Source organism: Oncorhynchus masou, chromosome 28, assembly GCF_036934945.1.
Source record: "Oncorhynchus masou masou isolate Uvic2021 chromosome 28, UVic_Omas_1.1, whole genome shotgun sequence".
Classification (NCBI taxonomy): domain Eukaryota; kingdom Metazoa; phylum Chordata; class Actinopteri; order Salmoniformes; family Salmonidae; genus Oncorhynchus; species Oncorhynchus masou.
Window position 1 is genome coordinate 7971445 of NC_088239.1, and position 18949 is coordinate 7990393.

The following is an 18949-nucleotide window of genomic DNA, read 5'->3' on the forward strand; positions in this document are numbered from 1 at the left end:
ACAATAAGTGCCATGGGATCTTTAATGACCTCAGAGAGTCAGGACACCTGTTTAACATCCCATCCAAAAGACAGCACCCTACACAGGGCAGTGTCCCTAAACACTGCCCTGGGGAATTGGGATATTTTTAAGACAAGAGGAAAGAGTGCCTCCTACTGGCCCTCCAAAATCACTTCCAGCAGCATCTGGTCTCCCATCCAGGGACTGACCAGGACCAACGCTGCTTAGCTTCAGAAGAAAGCCAGCAGTGGTATGCAGGACAGTATGCTTGCTAAATAATGCATAGCAAGAGACTAGGCTAGCTAGCAAACTTTCAAACCATTAATTACGGCAAAAATAGAAATACGACAACGTCTTACTACAGGGATTAAATAGTGCAACCTATTAGCATATACGGTTGAGCCTTCTTTTCATGAACTAAAGTCACCCGGAGGATAATGTACATTTGCAACCTCGAAAAGTCTGAGATGGCCTTTTGTTCGGTTCACCTCCATGTTTAAATGTTCCACCTCGCATGGCCTCGTTGCTTATCATCGGAAGACATAGACGTTACAAAAGGCTGGCAAAAACATTACAAAAGGCTGGTCACCAGCGAAAACACAACAAAAGCTGGTCACCAGCGAAAACACAACAAAAGCTGGTCACCAGCGAAAACACAACAAAATCTGGTCACCAGCAAAACACAACGAAGGCTGGTCACCAGAAAAAACATTACAAAAGCTGGTCACCAGCAAAACACAATGAAGGCTGGTCCCCTGCGAAAAACAACGAAGGCTGGTCACCAGCAAAACACAACGAAGGCTGGATACCAGTGAAAACACAACAAAGGATGGTCACCGACGAAAACCAAGTCTGCCAGTAAGACCATGCTGGTCAGACCAGCTTGCCCAGAATCCGACCAGCACTGACCAGCATAGACGGACATAGACCAGCATGGGCCAGTTTGACATTTATGCTGGTCTATGCTGTTTTTCTTTCCAGCAGTAAGTACACATCTGAAAAACAAATTAAGACCAGAGGAAAACTTAATCAGAAAAGTGGTATTGTTAAATGAGACAAACCTAAATCCAAATAATTTATAATATAAATCTGAGAGCAGAAATATGCTTAACAGCTGAGAAACAAGCCGTCATCAGAAAAACGGAACATTCAGTTTCCTAAGCCAGACCATTGGGAGGCAGCAGATATAGATTCCAAGCCATTCTGTGCTAAGCCTTTAAATATGATTATATTTAATATTTAATATATATAATATTTAATATTGATTTATTTCTTTCTTTATTGGAGCCAATCCTCAGAGAAACAATAAAAATGCACCTAAAATAAAACAATGTCCTCTTGAGATGTTAATTTCCTTCCAACTAAAAACATGTTTATCTTCAGAGGCATATGCCTTGGTGTGGCTGAGTGGTTTGTTGGAAACTGGGCAAATGTGGGTATTATTGTTCACCAAAATAACTATTGATTAACTTTTCACAGAGGAGAAGAAACGATTTTACCACCATGTGGAAGTCACTGTGAGAAGAACATAGACAGGTCCACAAAGAGAGAGAGAGAGAGACGGAGGGCTTGACGTACAGGTAGCAGTAAAACAACATGTTTGTTTGTGTGTGTGTGTGTGTGTGTTTGTAGACGTCTTTATTCACATCGCAGCCAGTCAAAAGTGTGACCTGTTTCCTGGCCTCTGACCCTAAGTCAGTAAAGACCACCACGTCCCCCTTCCCAGGTCTGAATAGAGGAGAGAAAGAGAGGCATTGGAGAAGAGAAGAGAGGAGAGTTAGGGCATGTTAGAATTAGGGTTGATCTACTCTGGAGCTTGTTAACATTCCATTATCAGAGTCTGTGTGGCTGTGTGTGTGTGTGTGTGTGTGTGTGTGTGTGTGTGTGTGTGTGTGTGTGTGTGTGTGTACAGGTAACTGCCAGAATAAAGGAAAAACTTGAGTAAATGAGGGATACAACGTATATTGTTCTCCCTTCTCCCTACACCCTGTTCTCCCTCCTCCCTCCCTGTTCTCCCTTCTCTCTCCTCCCTCCCTGTTCTCCCTCCTCACTACTCTCCCTCATCCATCCCTGTTCTCCCTCCTCCCTCCTCCCTACTCCCTTCTCCCTACTCCCTCCGCCCTACTCCCTCCTCCCTAATGCCTACTCCCAACTCTCTGTTCCCCCTCCGCCCTACTCCCTTCTCCCTACTCCCTTCTCCCAACTCTCTGTTCTCCCTCGTCCCTCCTCCCTCCTCCCTTCTCCCTACTCTCTGTTCTCACTCCTCCATAATCCCTACTCTCTGTTCTACCTTCTCCCTTCTCCCTGCTCTGTACCTCCTGCTCCCTCCCTTCTCCCTACTCTCTGTTCTCCCTCCTCCCTCCTCTCTGTTCTCCTTGCTCTCTCCCTGCCTGGCATGAAGACAGAGCCAGCAATTGAACTACACCACTTTCATCTGCAGGATCGGCTCCTTTTCTTTCATCTGGCCGTCTGTCCAAATCTATGTGTGTGTGTGTGTGTGTGTGTGTGTGTGTGTGTGTGTGTGTGTGTGTGTGTGTGTGTGTGTGTGTGTGTGTGTGCATGAGTGTGTGTGTGTGTGAGTGTGAGTGTGAGTGCGAGAGAGAGACCTTCCATCATTTGTTACTCTGTTTGACTGTCCATGCATGTGAGTGTGTCTGTGTGAGTTGTGTTTTCTCTCCATCTCCTCTCCTCTCCTCTCCCTCCATATGTTACCCAGTCTATCTGTATGGCTCTGTTGTCCACTGGCATATTGTGAATAGAGCAGACAGACATAGACTGCAGTAATAATGTCAGTATGCGTAATGATGTGTATGTGTGAGGGAGAAAGAGAGAGAGAGAAAACGAGAAAGAGAGAGAAAGAAAGAGAACAAGAGATAGAAAGACAGAGAGAGAGACAGAGAAGAAGAGAGAGAGAGAAAGAGAGAGAGAGAAAGGGAGAGAGAGAACGGAGGGGAGGGAGAGAGAGTGGAGGGTAGGGAGGGAAGGAGAGAGAATGGAAGGGAGGGAGGGAGAGAGACCAGAGGGGAGGGAGGGAGAGAGAGAATGGAAGGGAGGGAGGGAGAGAGACCAGAGGGGAGGGAGGGAGGGAGAGAGAATGGAAGGGAGGGAGGGAGAGAGACCAGAGGGGAGGGAGGGAGAGAGACCAGAGGGGAGGGAGGGAGAGAGACCAGAGGGGAGGGAGGGAGAGAGAGAATGGAAGGGAGGGAGGGAGAGAGAATGGAAGGGAGGGAGGGAGAGAGACCAGAGGGGAGGGAGGGAGAGAGACCAGAGGGGAGGGAGGGAGAGAGACCAGAGGGGAGGGAGGGAGAGAGAGAATGGAAGGGAGGGAGGGAGAGAGAGAATGGAAGGGAGGGAGGGAGAGAGAATGGAAGGGAGGGAGGGAGAGAGACCAGAGGGGAGGGAGGGAGAGAGACCAGAGGGGAGGGAGGGAGAGAGACCAGAGGGGAGGGAGGGAGAGAGACCAGAGGGGAGGGAGGGAGAGAGACCAGAGGGGAGGGAGGGAGGGAGAGAGACCAGAGGGGAGGGAGGGAGAGAGACCAGAGGGGAGGGAGGGAGAGAGACCAGAGGGGAGGGAGGGAGAGAGACCAGAGGGGAGGGAGGGAGAGAGACCAGAGGGGAGGGAGGGAGAGAGAAATAAAGGGATGGGATAAAAAGATAGGCGGAGGAGAAGAACAGAAGAATAGGAGAGTATGAGACAAAAGTGATTTGCAGAGTAACTAGTGTAACTAGCAATATAACTAGTACTATAATTAGTAGTATAACTAGTGGTATTTTCACGGCCGTCGAAAGAAGCGGACCAAAGTGCAGCGTGGTGAGCGTACATTTTCCTTTTATTTATAGAAAATGTTGCCAACAAAACAACAAACGAAGAAACAACCGTGAAGCTTACAGGGCTATAGTGCCACTAACACAAGTCAACTACCCCCACTGAAGGAGGGAAAAAGGGCTACCGAAGTATGATTCCCAATCAGAGACAACGATAGACTGCTGTCCCTGATTGAAAACCATACCTGGCCAAAACATAGAAAACAACTTAGAAAACAAAACATAGAATGCACACCCAAATCACACCCTGACCAAACCAAAATAGAGACATAAAAAGGCTCTCTCAAGTCAGGGCGTGACAGTACCCCCCCCAAAGGTGAGGACTCCTGCCGCAAAACCTGAACCTATAGAGGAGGGTCCGGGTGGGCATCTATCCGTGATGGCGGCTCCGGTGTGGGACGTAGACGTAGCTCCACCTCTGGCTCACCCCACTTTGGTAGCGCTTCTGGTGTGGGGACCCTCACCGCCGACCTTGGACTGAGGACCCTCTTTGCAGGCTCTGGTCTGGGGACCCTCGTTGTGGGCACCGGACTGGGGACCCTTGCTGCGGGCCTCGGACTGGGGACCCTCGCTGCGGGCCTCGGACTGGGGACCCTCGCTGCGGGCCTCTGACTGAGGACCTTCTTTGCAGGCCCCGGTCTGGGGACCCTCGTTGTGGGCACCGGACTGGGGACCCTCGCTGCGGGCCTCGGGCGGTCTGCGCTGGCTTCCTGGCGCAGCACGGCCCGCTGAAAGTGAACATGAGCGGCGTTCCATGTCTCCTCCGCGCGTCTGAATCAGTCGTCCACCGCAGGAGCCTCGATCCGACTGATGCCAAGGTGCCAGAACTGGCTGGTACCCCAGTATGCACTGGAAGGGGGAGCTGCCCCTCAGTCCAGTGGGGTCCTTGGTGAGGGTTACTAGGCCAAGGTCGGCGGCGAGGGTCGCCAATCAAAGGACGCAATACAAGGGGACTAAGACTTTGTTGGAGTGGGGTCCACGTCCCACGCCGGGCCGCCACCGTGGACAGACGCCCACCCAGGTGTGCGGGTAGTCCTGAGGCATGGTCCTAGGGCTCAGGTCCTCCGAGAGAGAGAAAGAAAGAGAGAGAGAATTAGAGAGAGCACACTTAAATTCACACAGGACACCGAATAGGACAGGAGAAGTACTCCAGATATAACAAACTGACCCTAGCCCCCCGACACATAAACTACTGCAGCATGAATACTGGAGGCTGAGACAGGAGGGGTCAAGAGACACTGCGGCCCCATCCGAGGACACCCCCGGACAGGGCCAAACAGGAAGGATATAACCCCACTCACTTTGCCAAAGCACAGCCCCCACACCACTAGAGGGATATCTTCAACCACCAACTTACCATCCTGAGACAAGGCTGAGTATAGCCCACAAAGATCTCCGCCATGGCACAACCCAAGGGGGGGGTGCCAACCCAGACAGGATGATCACATCAGTGACTCAACCCACTCATGTGACGCACTTGGAAAAACGGTTCACAACTACCGGGATCGTGGTGTTACCCTGTGAGGGAGGAAGATCGGTAAGGAAATCAACCGACAGGTGCGACCAAGGCCGTTGTGGAACGGGTAATGGGTGTAGCTTACCTCTGTGCAGGTGCCTAGGAGCCTTACACTGGGTGCACACCTAGCAGGAGGAAACCCTCAAGCCACCAGTACTTCCCACTGAGACAGCGCACCGTCCGACCGATGCCTGGATGACCAGAGGAGGGTGACGTGTGGGCCCAATAGATCAGCTGGTCACGGACAGCAGACGGAACGTACAGACGACCAGCAGAACACTGGAGGGGAGCGGGCTCTGCACGTAATGCCTGCTCAATGTCTGCGTCCAGCTCCCACACTACCGGCGCCACCAGGCAGGAGGCCGGGAGTATGGGGGTGGGATCCATGGGCCGCTCCTCTGTGTCATACAGCCGGGACAGTGCATCTGCCTTCACGTTCTGGGATCCTGGTCTGTAAGAAAGGGTGAAAACAAAACGGATGAAAAACATGGGCCACCTTGCCTGGCGAGGGTTCAGTCTCCTCGATGCCTAGATGTACTACAGAATACAGTGGTCAGTCCAGATGAGAAAAAGGTGTTTAGCTCCCTCAAGCCAATGTCTCCACACCTTCAAAGCCTTGATGACAGCCAACAGCTCCCTGTCCGCCACGTCATAGTTTTGCTCCGCCGGTCTGAGCATCTTAGAGAAGAAGGCACAGGGGCGGAACTTCGGTGGCGTACCCGAGCGTTGCGAGAGCACGGCTCCTATCCCAGCCTTGGACCCGTCCACCTCCACTAAGAACGCCAAAGAGGGATCCGGATGGGCCACCACGGGAGCCGAGGTAAAGTGAGCCCTCGGGTGACCTAAAGCCCTGTCTGCCTCAGCCAACCACTGAAAACGTACCCAGGCCCCCCTTCAGCAGTGAGGTAATGGGATCCGCTACCTGACCAAAACCCTGGATAAACCTCCGGTAGTAATTGGCAAACCCTAGAAACTGCTGCACCTCCTTTACCGTGGTGGGAGTCGGCCAATTACGCACAGCTGCAATGAGGTCACTCTCCATCTCCACCGCTGAGGTGGAAATGCGGTACCCTAGGAAGGAGACGGACTGTTGGAAGAACAGGCATTTCTCAGCCTTGACGTACAGGTCATGCTCCAACAGTCGACCAAGAAACCTGCACACCAGGGACACATGCTCGGCGCGTGCAGCGGAATATATCAGAATGTCATCATCAACCCGTACGGCATGACGAGGTACTCATAGTACCCTGAGGTGGTCCTGAACGCCGTCTTCCACTCGTCTCCCTCCTGGATACACACCAGGTTGTAAGCACACCTGAGATCTAGTTTGGTGAAGAAGTGCGCCCCATGCATTGACTCGATCGCAGTGATCTGGTTTAGGCCTCAATAATCACTACACTGACGTAGACCTCCCTCCTTCTTCTTCACAAAACAGAAACTCGAGGAGGCGGGTGAAGTAGAGGACCTTCCTGTTTGGCCCTGTCCGGGGGTGTCATCGGATGGGGCCGCAGTGTCTCCTGACCCCTCCTGTCTCAGCCTCCAGTATTCATGCTGCAGTAGTTTAGGTGTCGGGGGGCTAGGGTCAGTTTGTTAGTCAGCCTTCAGTGAAGACTTCAGTGAACACACACACCAAACACAATACACATTCCCATAGTTTTCTTGGTATATACACTCAACAATATGCACAAAACATACTCTACCTACCTAGTCAAAATCCAGGCTCTCAACAACATACTATATCTACCTAGTCAAAATCCAGGCTCTCAACAACATACTATATCTACCTAGTCAAAATCCAGGCTCTCAACAACATACTATATCTACCTAGTCAAAATGCAGGCTCTCAACAACATACTATATCTACCTAGTCAAAATGGAGGCTCTCAACAACATACTATATCTACCTAGTCAAAATAGAGGCTCTCAACAACATACTATATCTACCTAGTCAAAATGGAGGCTCTCAACAACATACTATATCTACCTAGTCAAAATGGAGGCTCTCAACAACATACTGTCACGACTTCCGCCGTAGTCGGTTCCTCTCCTTGTTCGGGCGGCGTTCGGCGGTCTACGTCACCGGTCTTCTAGCCATCGCCGATTCACCTTTAAATTTCCATTTGTTTTGTCTTGTTTTCCCACACACCTGGTTTACATTCCCTCATTACTTGTCGTGTATTTAACCCTCTGTTCCCCCCACGTCTGTGTGTGAAATATTTTGTTGTAAAGTGTTTGTGGACCTCTGATTGGTTCGTGACGGGTTATTTTGTACCCATATTTTGTTGTTCTGGGTGCCGTTGCTTTTGCATATTAAACTGCTCCGGTTGTTACCCAGTTCTGCTCTCCTGCGCCTGACTTTCCTTCAGCCACAAAATTCTGTAAGAGGTGCGTGACTGGCTGCAGGGAAGAGTTTTCCCCGCCTCCCAGGCGCTCGTCGATTCAGGCGCGGATGGGACTTTTATAGGCAGATCGTTCGCCCATAGTTTAGGGATCCCCATTGTTCCAGTGGCAATGCCCTTCCCCGTTTACGCCTTAGACAGTTAGACCATTAGGGTCGGGGTTGATTAGGGAGGCCACCGATCCTCTGGGAATGGTGATGCAGGGGGGTCACAAGGAGAGAATCTCTTCCTCATTGACTCTCCTACATTTCCCGGGGTGCTAGTAGGCCTACCCTGGTTAGCTTGTCAGGACCCCACTGTTTCATGGCAACGTAGGGCTCTCACGGGGTGGTCGCGAGAGTGCTCAGGGAGGTGTTTAGGGGTTTCCGTTGGTGCTACTACGGTGAAAAGTCCAGTCCAGATCTCCACCGTACGCATTCCCCCCAAATATTCCGACTTGGCTCTCGTCTTCTCCAAAAAGAGGGTGACAAAATTACCACCCCATCGATGGGGGGATTGTGCGATAAATCTCCTGGAAGACACTGCGATTCCCAGGAGTCACGTGTATCCCGTGTGGCTATGGAGACATATGTCTCAAATGAATTCCTGCGTCAGGGGTACATTTAAAATCAAATCAAATGTATTTGACTGACTGACTCACCACTGGGCCTCTTCATGAGTTGTTGACCACCTGGCCAGTCACAGGCCCTACTCCCGCCTGCTTCCATAGTCAAACTCCTCCTGCCACACCCTTCAACAGCCTGACCTGGCATTGGCAGTCCCTTAACTTCTTGAAACTCCCCATCCCGGATCCGGGTTTGTGACTAAAGCCTCAGGCTCATTAGCATAACGCAACGTTAACGATTTTTGAAAATCGCAAATAAAATGAAAATAATGCGTCTGCTCTCAAGCTTAGCCTTTTCTCAGATTTTCAAAATATGCTTTTGAACCATAGAAATTGACTAATTTGTGTAAGAGTATGCAAAGCTAGCATAGCATTTTGAGTAGCATTTAGCACGCAACATTTTCACAAAAACCAGATAACCAAATAAATAAAATCATTTACCTTTGAAGAGCTTCAGATGTTTTCAATGAGGAGACTCTCAGTTACATACCAAATGCGCAGTTTTTCCTGAAAGCGTCTGTGTGTAGGAGAAATCGTTCCGTTTTCTACATTGCGTCTGGCTACCGAAACGAACCGAAAATTCAGTCACCTACAACGTAAAACTTTTTCCGGATTAACTACATAATATCGACCGAAACATGGCAAACGTTGTTTGGAATCAATCCTCAAGGTGTTTTTTCACATATCTCTTCATTGATATGCAGTTCGTGGAAGCTTGCTTTCCTCTCTGTATCGCATGGAAAAATACTGGCAGGTGACTTTTGCGCACCAATTTCGGCGCAGGACACCGGGCGGACACCTGGTAAATGTGGTCTCTTATGGTCAATCTTCCAATGATCTGCCTACAAATACGTCACAATGCTGCAGACACCTTGGGGAAACGACAGAAAGGGCAGGCTCATTCCTCTCGCATTCACAGCCATATAAGGAGACAATGGAAAACAGAGCCTCAAAAATCCTTGTCATTTCCTGGATGCCATCTCATCTTGGTTTTGCCTGAAGCTCACGTTCTAGGGCACGCACAGAGAATATCTTGGTATTTCTGGACACGTCAGAGTGTTTTCTTTCGAATGGTATCAATTATATGCATAGTCGAGCATCTTTTTGTGACAAAATATCTTGTTTAAAACGGGAACGTTTTTCATCCAAAAATGAAATAGCGCCCCCATAGATGTAAGAGGTTAACTCCCATGTCAATCTGGGAAGTGCCCACTGGGTGGCTCTCAATGAACCCCCAGTCATGCCACATCAGGGAGGCAGTGTCCTAATGCAGGGAGAGACACTCCCTGTGTCAGTGCCAAATTGCACCCTGTTCCCTCACCACTTTAATGCTGGGAGACACACACTCCCTGTGTCAGAAGACCACTAGTGTCCCAGATATCTCCCTATTCACCATATAGTGCACTACTTTAGACCAATTGCTCAGTTTGGCCTGGCGGCCATCTTTAAGAAGAGTCTTGGTGGTTCCAAACTTGTTCCATTTAAGAATGACAGAGGCCACTGTGTTCTTGGGGACCTTCAATGTGGCAGGTCTTTTTTGGCACCCGTCCCCACATTCCTGCCTCGGAGCTCTACAGACAAGTCCTTTGACCTCATGGCTTGGTTTTTGCTCTGACATGCACTGTTTAACTGTGGGACCTTATATAGACAGGTGGGTGTCTTTCCAAATCATGTCCAATCAATTGCATTTACCACAGGTGGACTCAAATCAAGTTGTAGAAACATCTCAAGGATGATCAATGGAAACAGGATGCACCTGAGCTCAATGTCGAAGTCTCATAGAAAAGGGTCTACATACTTATGTAAATAAGCTATTTCTGTATCATATATTTTATACATTTGCAGACATTTCTAAAACACAGTTTTTTACTTTGTCGTTATGGGGTATTGTGTGTAGATTGCTGAGGATTTTTTTGATTTATTTAATCCATTTTAGAATAAGGCTGTAACGTAACAAAAAGTTAGAAAAAGTCAAGGGGTCTGAATACTTCCCGAAGACAGTGAATGAAGGGAAACAGGAGCCATTTGGGACCTACAGTGGGGCACTGCACATTGCCCCACTGTATCTCTCTGAACTGCAGGTCAATATGTATTATTATCATTATTCAACACCGTACACCCCAGAGCTGAAGTGCTGAGTGCAGCGGCTGTGTGTTAGTACTCAGATAGGTTTTCATTATTCCCCTCACAGAGCCAGAGCTGCTACGATGTTTGTGTGTGTGTTTGTTTGTGTGTGTGTGTGTGTGTGTGTGTGTTTGTTTGTGTGTGTGTGTGTTTGTTTGCATGTGTGTGTGTGTGTGTTTGTTTGCATGTGTGTGCATGTGTGTGTGTGTGTTTGCATGTGTGTGTGTGTGTGTGTTTGCATGTGTGCGCACCGTATGTAAGTGTGATGTGAGAGGACTGTGCATTACGGTGTTTGAGTACAGTGTATATGTGTGTGTGTCGGTGCGTGAGTGTATATGTGTGTGTGTCGGTGCGTGAGTGTATATGTGTGTGTGTGTGTGTGTGTGCATCTGTGCGTGAGTGTGTGTGTGTGTGTGCGTGTGCGTGTCGGTGCGTGAGTGTATTTGTGAGTGTGTGTGTGTGTGTGTCGGTGCGTGAGTGTATTTGTGAGTGTGTGTGTGTGTGTCGGTGCGTGAGTGTATGTGTGAGTGTGTGTGTGCTCGAGTGTGTGGGTGCGTGTTGTGAGTTCATGCATTGTGTGTGTCAGTGCTGGGCAGGGCTTGTTATTATGTGGACCTTATGCTGAGTGTTGAGAGACTGAGGTGAAGATTAGAGCTGGATGTTGCAGCTAATTAAAACATCCCGAAGCAGGCAATTATAAATCTGACGCAGAGAACCAAAAAAAAACATGGTGTTGGAAAAAAATAATGGCCATAGATTTGTTCTGAGTGAAAATTGTCCAATACAGCATGATGTTTTGTGAATTGCTCGTGTGTACTGAAGGTTTATGTGTGTCAGTGTGCTCACTAATATAACTCAACAGCCGTTGGGTTTTTGAATGTAGTCAAATCTCATGAGATGTAAAATGTTTTGTATTGTCCACCCTGTTAAAGTACATAACCCGTGACATCATACTACTACTCTTCATTTTTATTTTTATTTTTCCTTTATTTAACCAGGCAAGTCAGTTAAGAACACATTCTTATTTTCAATGACGGCCTGGGAACAGTGGGTTAACTGCCTGTTCAGGCGCAGAACGACAGAACGGTACCTTGTCAGCTCGGGGGTTTGAACTTGCAACCTTGCGATTACTAGTCCAACGCTCTAACCACTAGGCTACCCTGCCACCCCAATGACACATGACATATGGTAAACCATTCCATCCCTTTTAATAAGTGCCACTTTAGTTTTTGTTTGTATGAACATATTCTTTTTAAGATTGTGACCAAGAAAATTCCAATGTGAACTTTTCCTATTTGGGTAAACCAAAATGTTTTATATGTCGGTATCAGTATTTGATCTCCTCCCCATATCCCAACTTCTTTTAAGAAGGTTTGTGTACACACCTCCTTGACAGTATAAATACTGCCTCATTAAAAGACACATATTTGTCCAACACAGAGGAGCACCGAGGGCCTCCATTTTCTCTAGTTTCTGTTTTACTCTAAATGACATATAACGAACGTTATGCTAAACATTCTGCTCAACGTCGTGCTCAACGTCGTGCTCAACGTCGCGCTCAACGTCGCGCTCAACGTTGTGCTTACATTGGATTAACAGCAAAGCATTCCCTATACTTCAGACAGTTCAAAGCCATGCCAGTGGGACACAGACTGTGTTCTGGTGACTGTTGAATGCAGCGTCCAAAGAATACTAAAATATACTCTCTAAACACACACAATGAATAATACATCTATAATCTTTAACCCACAAAGCTAAATATTACTGAGGCCCTGTGAGACGGCCAAGCCACCGACAAGGCAGGCCAAGATAATCAGAATGATAATCAGAATCTGTGAAAATAATTTAATTCCAATGTATTGTATAGTCTTAATGTTTTTTTTTTCTCACTGTACCACGTTGTGATTAAAAAGGTTTTAATAAAATTTGATGAAAATTAGGGATGAGAATGTTAACCACTTCAAAATGAACATACATCAATGTTTTCGAAGCACACTACATTATACTACCCATCATTTAAAAGCCCATTTCATTCAGAGTTACAAACTGGGCGATATTTAGTGACTTACTTTGAAGAGATGGTGATTGAGTCTAAACTGGTCAAAATTCATTGTGTTTGTCTTTAACTCCTCCTGAGTGGCACAGTGGTCTAAGGCACTGTTTCGTAGTGCTAGAGGCATCACTACAGACCCTGGTTCTATCCTGGGCTGTATCAAAGCCGGCTGTGATCGCGATTCCCATAGGGCGGCGCACAATTGGTTAAGTGTTGTCTGGTAAGAGGAGTGTTTGGCAGGGGTAAGCCATCATTGTAATTTTTTTTATTTGTTCTTAACTGACACGCCTAGTTAAATAAAGTTTAAATAGACTCCTCCCATCTCCTTTTTATCAGCCTAAGAAGCATCTGCATTCACTGAATGTTGTGTGCTTATCCTTAGACATATTCTCCAGATTTACACAGAGACTTTAACCTTTGCCACATTTAGTTGTTTAGAAGGAGTGCAATGGAGAATTGAGTTTTTGCCAGGGTTGGGTAGGTTACTTTCTAAATGTAATCTGTTACAGTTACAAGTTACCTGTCCAAAATTGTAATCAGTTTGGATTACCCAAACTCAGTTACGTAATCTGATTACATTCCATTACTTTTAGATTACTTTCCCCTTAAGAGGTATTAGAAGAAGACAAAAATGTATGTTATCAATTGAACGACATCTATTACAGGATAAATCATTGTTAAAGTTTACACAACTGGCCATATATGGATGTTACATGTTAAGTTATGGGTTGGTTATGTAGGCTTCTGTTAACCCATCGCTTTCTACTACATATATTAATTATATCTTTACATTAAAAACCAAAGTCTATCAGAATTCCAGGGTTTGTATTTTGGAGGGTTTGTATTTTGTCCCGGAGTTCATTAGTCTTTCTAAAATCTGTATTTGATCATGTATTTGTTCTTGCTGTTTGTTCTTTGCTATAGAGCCAAAAAGATTGGAAAAGTGATTTATTCATACATCTCCATTTGATAGATAACTCTTCGTGTTGTTGTTTAAGAGTTTTCCAATATCTCAGAAGTGGTTAGATTCTAGGAATTCTTCAATTACATTGAGCTGATTTCTGACATGCTGTTCTTTCTTTTCCATAGTGTATTTCTGTATTGTTTTAGTGATTCACCATAGTGGAGGCATAGACTCAGGTTTTCTGGGTCTCTATGTGTTTGGTTGGTTAGGTTTCTCAATTTCTTTCTTGGGATTTTGCATTCTTCATCAAACCAGTTGTCATTGTTGTTAATTTTCTGCGGTTGTATGCTTGAAATTTTCCGATTTCATAGGGAAGCTGAGAGGTCAAATGTACTGTTTAGGTTTTCTTCTGCCAGGTTTACACCTTCACTATTACAGTGAAACCTTTTGTACAGGAAATTGTCCAGAAGGGAATGAATTTGTTGTTGCCTAATTGTATTTTGGTAGATTTCCACACTAATTTCCTTCCATCTATAGCATTTCTTAATATGATTCAGTTAATTTGGCTTTGATGCCACATGATTGAGCATAGCTCTTTTCAAGTAGAGTGTGATTTTGCTGTGATCTGATAGGGGTGTCAGTGGACTGACTGTGAACACTCTGAGAGACTCTGGGTTGAGGTCAGTGATAAAGTAGTCCACAGTACTACTGCCAAAAGATGAGCTATCGGTGTACCTACCGTAGGAATCCCCTCAAACCCTACCATTGATTATGTACATACCCAGCATCTGACAAAGCTACAGTAATTGTTACCTGTTTTGGTTGGTTACATTGTGGTAGTTGTGTCTAGGGGGGCATATGGGGGAGGGATTGCTGTCACCTCCAGGTAGGTGTTTGTCCCCCTGTGTGCTGAGGGTGTCAGGTTCTTGTCCAGTAAGTACTACACATGATACTTGGAAATATGGAAGTATAGATTAGCCAATTTGTTTTACCTGAGCATGACCTAAAAACAAAGGACTTTTTAGCCAGCCCTACTCTGTTGTTCATGATTTTATTGCCATGGATGACTGACTGGGCTCATTGATTCCAGTTGAAAATAAAGGCTGTGTTCATGCTTTGCCAAGAGTGTGTAAAGCTGTCATCAAGGCAAAGAGTGGCCACTTTGAAGAATCTAAAATCTAAAATATATTTAGATTTATTTAACACTTTTTTGGTTACTACATTATTCCTTATGTGTTATTTCATAGTGTTGATGTCTTCACTATTATTCTACAATGTAGTTAAAAGTTCAAATAAAGAAAAAACCCTCAAATGAGTAGTTGAGTTGAGTCCAAACTTTTGACTGGTACTGTATATATAATTTATAAATCCAAAAATGGATGTAGCAACTACAAATTTCCCCTTTAAGTCTATCAAACATGTGTGAATTTGAGCGTGTGTGCATTAGGACTTTTTTATCAGCATGAATTAAATTGAGCAATAAAAGCCCCACTTTTATTCCATAGGCTGGGATCTGCACTATGCAGCTGTTTTTCCATAGGCTGGGATCTGCACTATACAGCTGTTTTTCCATAGGCTGGGATCTGCACTATACAGCTGTTGTTCTATAGGCTGGGATCTGCACTATACAGCTGTTGTTATTCCATAGGCTGGGATCTGCACTATGTATCTGTTGTTCCATAGGCTGGAATCTGCACTATACAGCTGTTGTTCCATAGGCTGGGATCTGCACTATACAGCTGTTATTCCATAGGCTGGGATCTGCACTATGCAGCTGTTATTCCATAGGCTGGGATCTATACAGCTGTTGTTCCATAGGCTGGGATCTGCACTATACAGCTGTTGTTCCATAGGCTGGGATCTACACTATGCAGCTGTTGTTCCATAGGCTGGGATCTGCACTATACAGCTGTTGTTCCATAGGCTGGAATCTGCACTATGCAGCTGTTGTTCCATAGGCTGGGATCTGCACTATGTATCTGTTGTTCCATAGGCTGGGATCTACACTATGTATCTGTTGTTCCATAGGCTGGGATCTGCACTATACAGCTGTTATTCTATAGGCTGGGATCTATACAGCTGTTGTTCCATAGGCTGGGATCTGCACTATGCAGTTGTTGCAAGAGCGCATTTTACACTGGCTGTCCACTGGTTTCAAAAACATTGATTGATAGGCAGTTTAAACTGCTTGAATTCAACCATTATTGGATTCAAATACACATTTAGATTTGTGAACAACCCTCCACAACAACCCCAATTCGTAAAGCACAAATAGCTAAATGAGAGAGCAGCAGTGTGATTCACATCAATGCGCTATGTAGATATCAATAATAAGTGATATCTGTAGACTACACCCCTGCTGTCATCCTTACTTTCAAGTGTTTATTAAAGTTGGATCATCTTTGGATGCCGGCAGCAGTCGCACCATTGGAAGACATAGCTTGGACTGTAGCCTAAAAAAGCCTATTCCTGCTCTTTTCCCACAATCCATCAAACACATTTGGTGTGTCATCGTAGTGGTCTCTGACTTTTGGTCGGACTCAAACTTAGGTGGAACAAACTTAAACTTGCGCCTTTATTCAATGCTGATTTGAATGTCATTGAGAAAACAGAGAAGTGTCCCAAGATTTCTTTTCACAATCATCCTTTCTGAATATAAAAGTATTCCAGTTTTTCAAAAGTATCTGTAATCTGATTACAGTATTTTTGCTGGTAACGTAACGGGGGACAATAAAGTGAGTAAAGGGTAAAGGGTACCGTTACCGTAACGGATCCCTTACGTTACGCTCCAAACCTGGTTATTGCACACGCGCACTTCACAAAGTAGGCGTTCACTAACACATGCTAGCACGTGCACACAGTGTTGCCAACTTAGCGACTTTGTCTCTATATTAAGCAAGTATTCAGACCCCTCTAGCGATACATTTTTTTTTAAAATCGACTAGTTACAAATCTAGCGACTTTTTCTGGTGTTATTGGAGACTTTTGGAGACTCTGACGTGAAAGCACGTATTATTCTTACTCTTCTCAACACGCAGTGGGTGCTGACGTCACAAAGCACTCACAGTCCTCGAGCAGCAGTCCCTACCAGCTGCAGTCAGAGCAGGAGATGTTCACCCCCCCGCATCCAGACTGCAAATGAATCACGCATGCGAGAAGCCACCACTGGCCGATCCAGCCCTGGCTTACATTTAGGGCGGGATATAAATGTAAAATGTTCTTTGTATAAAATAAACCACTGCACAAAAATAAATCACTGCATTTGACTCACACAGCCTCAGTCACTTCCTCACCTTGTCCACTGTGTGTACCTCTCCCACATAAGTTAAACATCTAGCTGGCTTGCTCATCATGTCTCAGTCTAAACTGTACACTCAAAAATACAGAAAGGAGTGGGAATCAAACCTTGAATTCAGAGGCTGGTTGAAGCCGTTTATTGGAGATGATACACGGGCATACTGCCTGTATTGTAAGGCTGGTTTCTACGCCAAACTTAGTGATGTAAAAAAACACATGACAACTCAACAACCTCAAAAGGCAACGCCTTATAACAGTTCCACCCAAAACAAGCTGCCATTTATGGTTAAACATTTTTTTGACTCTGCAAAAAAGGCTGAGGCCACCATGGCATTAGCTATCGCTGAACACTGTGTTCCATGCTGGCATGTGATCACATTGGAGAAGCATGTAGAGCTGCTTTCTCAGACTCCACTGCTGCCTCCCACTTCAACATGCACAGGTCAAAGTGCAAAGAAATGATTAATGGTGTTCTAGCACCATACTTTCTGAAAAAGTTGGTCGCAGATGTGGGTGAGCAGCGTTTCAGCCACCTCCTCGATGAGTCCACGGGTGTAAGTGTTTCTAAGTACCTGGGGGTTGTGATGAGGTACTTTAGTGACACCAAGCAGACAATTGCATCAACATTTCTGGGGCTTGTTGAGTTGGAGGGAGGAGATGCCAGATCTATAGCCCCTGTTATTGTGGCTTTCCTCAGTGTTCTCTTAAAGAGAAACTCCTGGGGATAGGGACTGACAATGCCTCTGTTATGACGAGGATTAACAATGGAGTCCATAAAGTGCTGAAGGAGGAGCATGGCCTCAAATATCTGGTTCTTATTCGCTGTGTGTGCCACACTCTGCAGCTTGCTGTAAGTCATGCTTCCAATGAAACCATCCCCCGTAGTGTGGAGTACTTGGTACGGGAGACTTATAACTGGTTTTCAGTGTCTCCAAAGCACAGGGAGGCCTACAAGGCCATATGGGGAGAAACCTTTACAGAAAACCAAGGTGTGTATCACACGTTGGCTCCCCATTGAACCCGCGGTTTCACGCATTTTGGACCAGTGGGAGGAGCTTAGGTTGCATTTTGCAGTCACCAAGTCCAGTGAACACTGCTACATGGCTGAGGTTTTATACACCAAGTCCAGTGAACACTGCTACATGGCTGAGGTTTATACACCAAGTCCAGTGAACACTGCTACATGGCTGAGGTTTATACTCCAAGTCCAGTGAACACTGCTACATGGCTGAGGTTTATACACCAAGTCCAGTGAACACTGCTACATGGCTGAGGTTTTATACTCCAAGTCCAGTGAACACTGCTACATGGCTGAGGTTTATACTCCAAGTCCAGTGAACACTGCTACATGGCTGAGGTTTTATACACCAAGTCCAGTGAACACTGCTACATGGTTGAGGTTTATACACCAAGTCCAGTGAACACTGCTACATGGCTGAGGTTTTATACTCCATGTACAGGGATCCTCAAAACATATTGTATCTGACTTTTTTGAAGTCAGTGCTGGGTGAGGGCCAGTTGGCCGTCAAGGCTTTTGAGGGAGAGCAAGTAGATCCTCTTAAGCTACTTGACAGTTTGGTTAGTCTGATCAAGTATGTGAGCAGCAGGGTGCTGAATCCACTGGCAAATGTTGATGTACTCAAAGGACCAATAGATGGATACATCCCAAGCCGTACCTTGGTTACCTTTTTGAGTCAAAGGCAGCTGAGTTCCACCTTGCACCTGAGGATGAAAACAATGTCTGAAAGTGGTGTGTAGCCGTCACCATCTCCCTCACTAAGGAGTTGAGGGTGAGACTACCGGACAACATCGAAGCATTGTGTCAGTTTTCAATGTGTAGGAAACTCTAAAGCACAATAAGAGAAATAGAAAAAATAGTGAAGTTCCTGCAGAGATAGACAAGATTGTCCAGCAATGATGTGCCATCCATCTTAGTAAATGGAACGAGACAAAAAACACACTGGGCTTCTGGAGTGAGATTCTGGTGTTCAAGGATGCAGCTGATATCAACCCGTTTCAAGAACTTGCCATGGCTGCTGTGTCTGTGTTGTCTTTGCCACAGTCCAATGCTGAAGTCCAGAGAGTCTTCAGCCAGACGAATGTGGTAAAAAGCAAACTTAGAAATGGGATGTCCTTGCAGACCCTTAACTCCATCCTGTACATTCGATATGGACTGAAGCTGTCTGGTGAGGGTTGCTATGAGCACCAGCTGCCTGATAATGTTTTG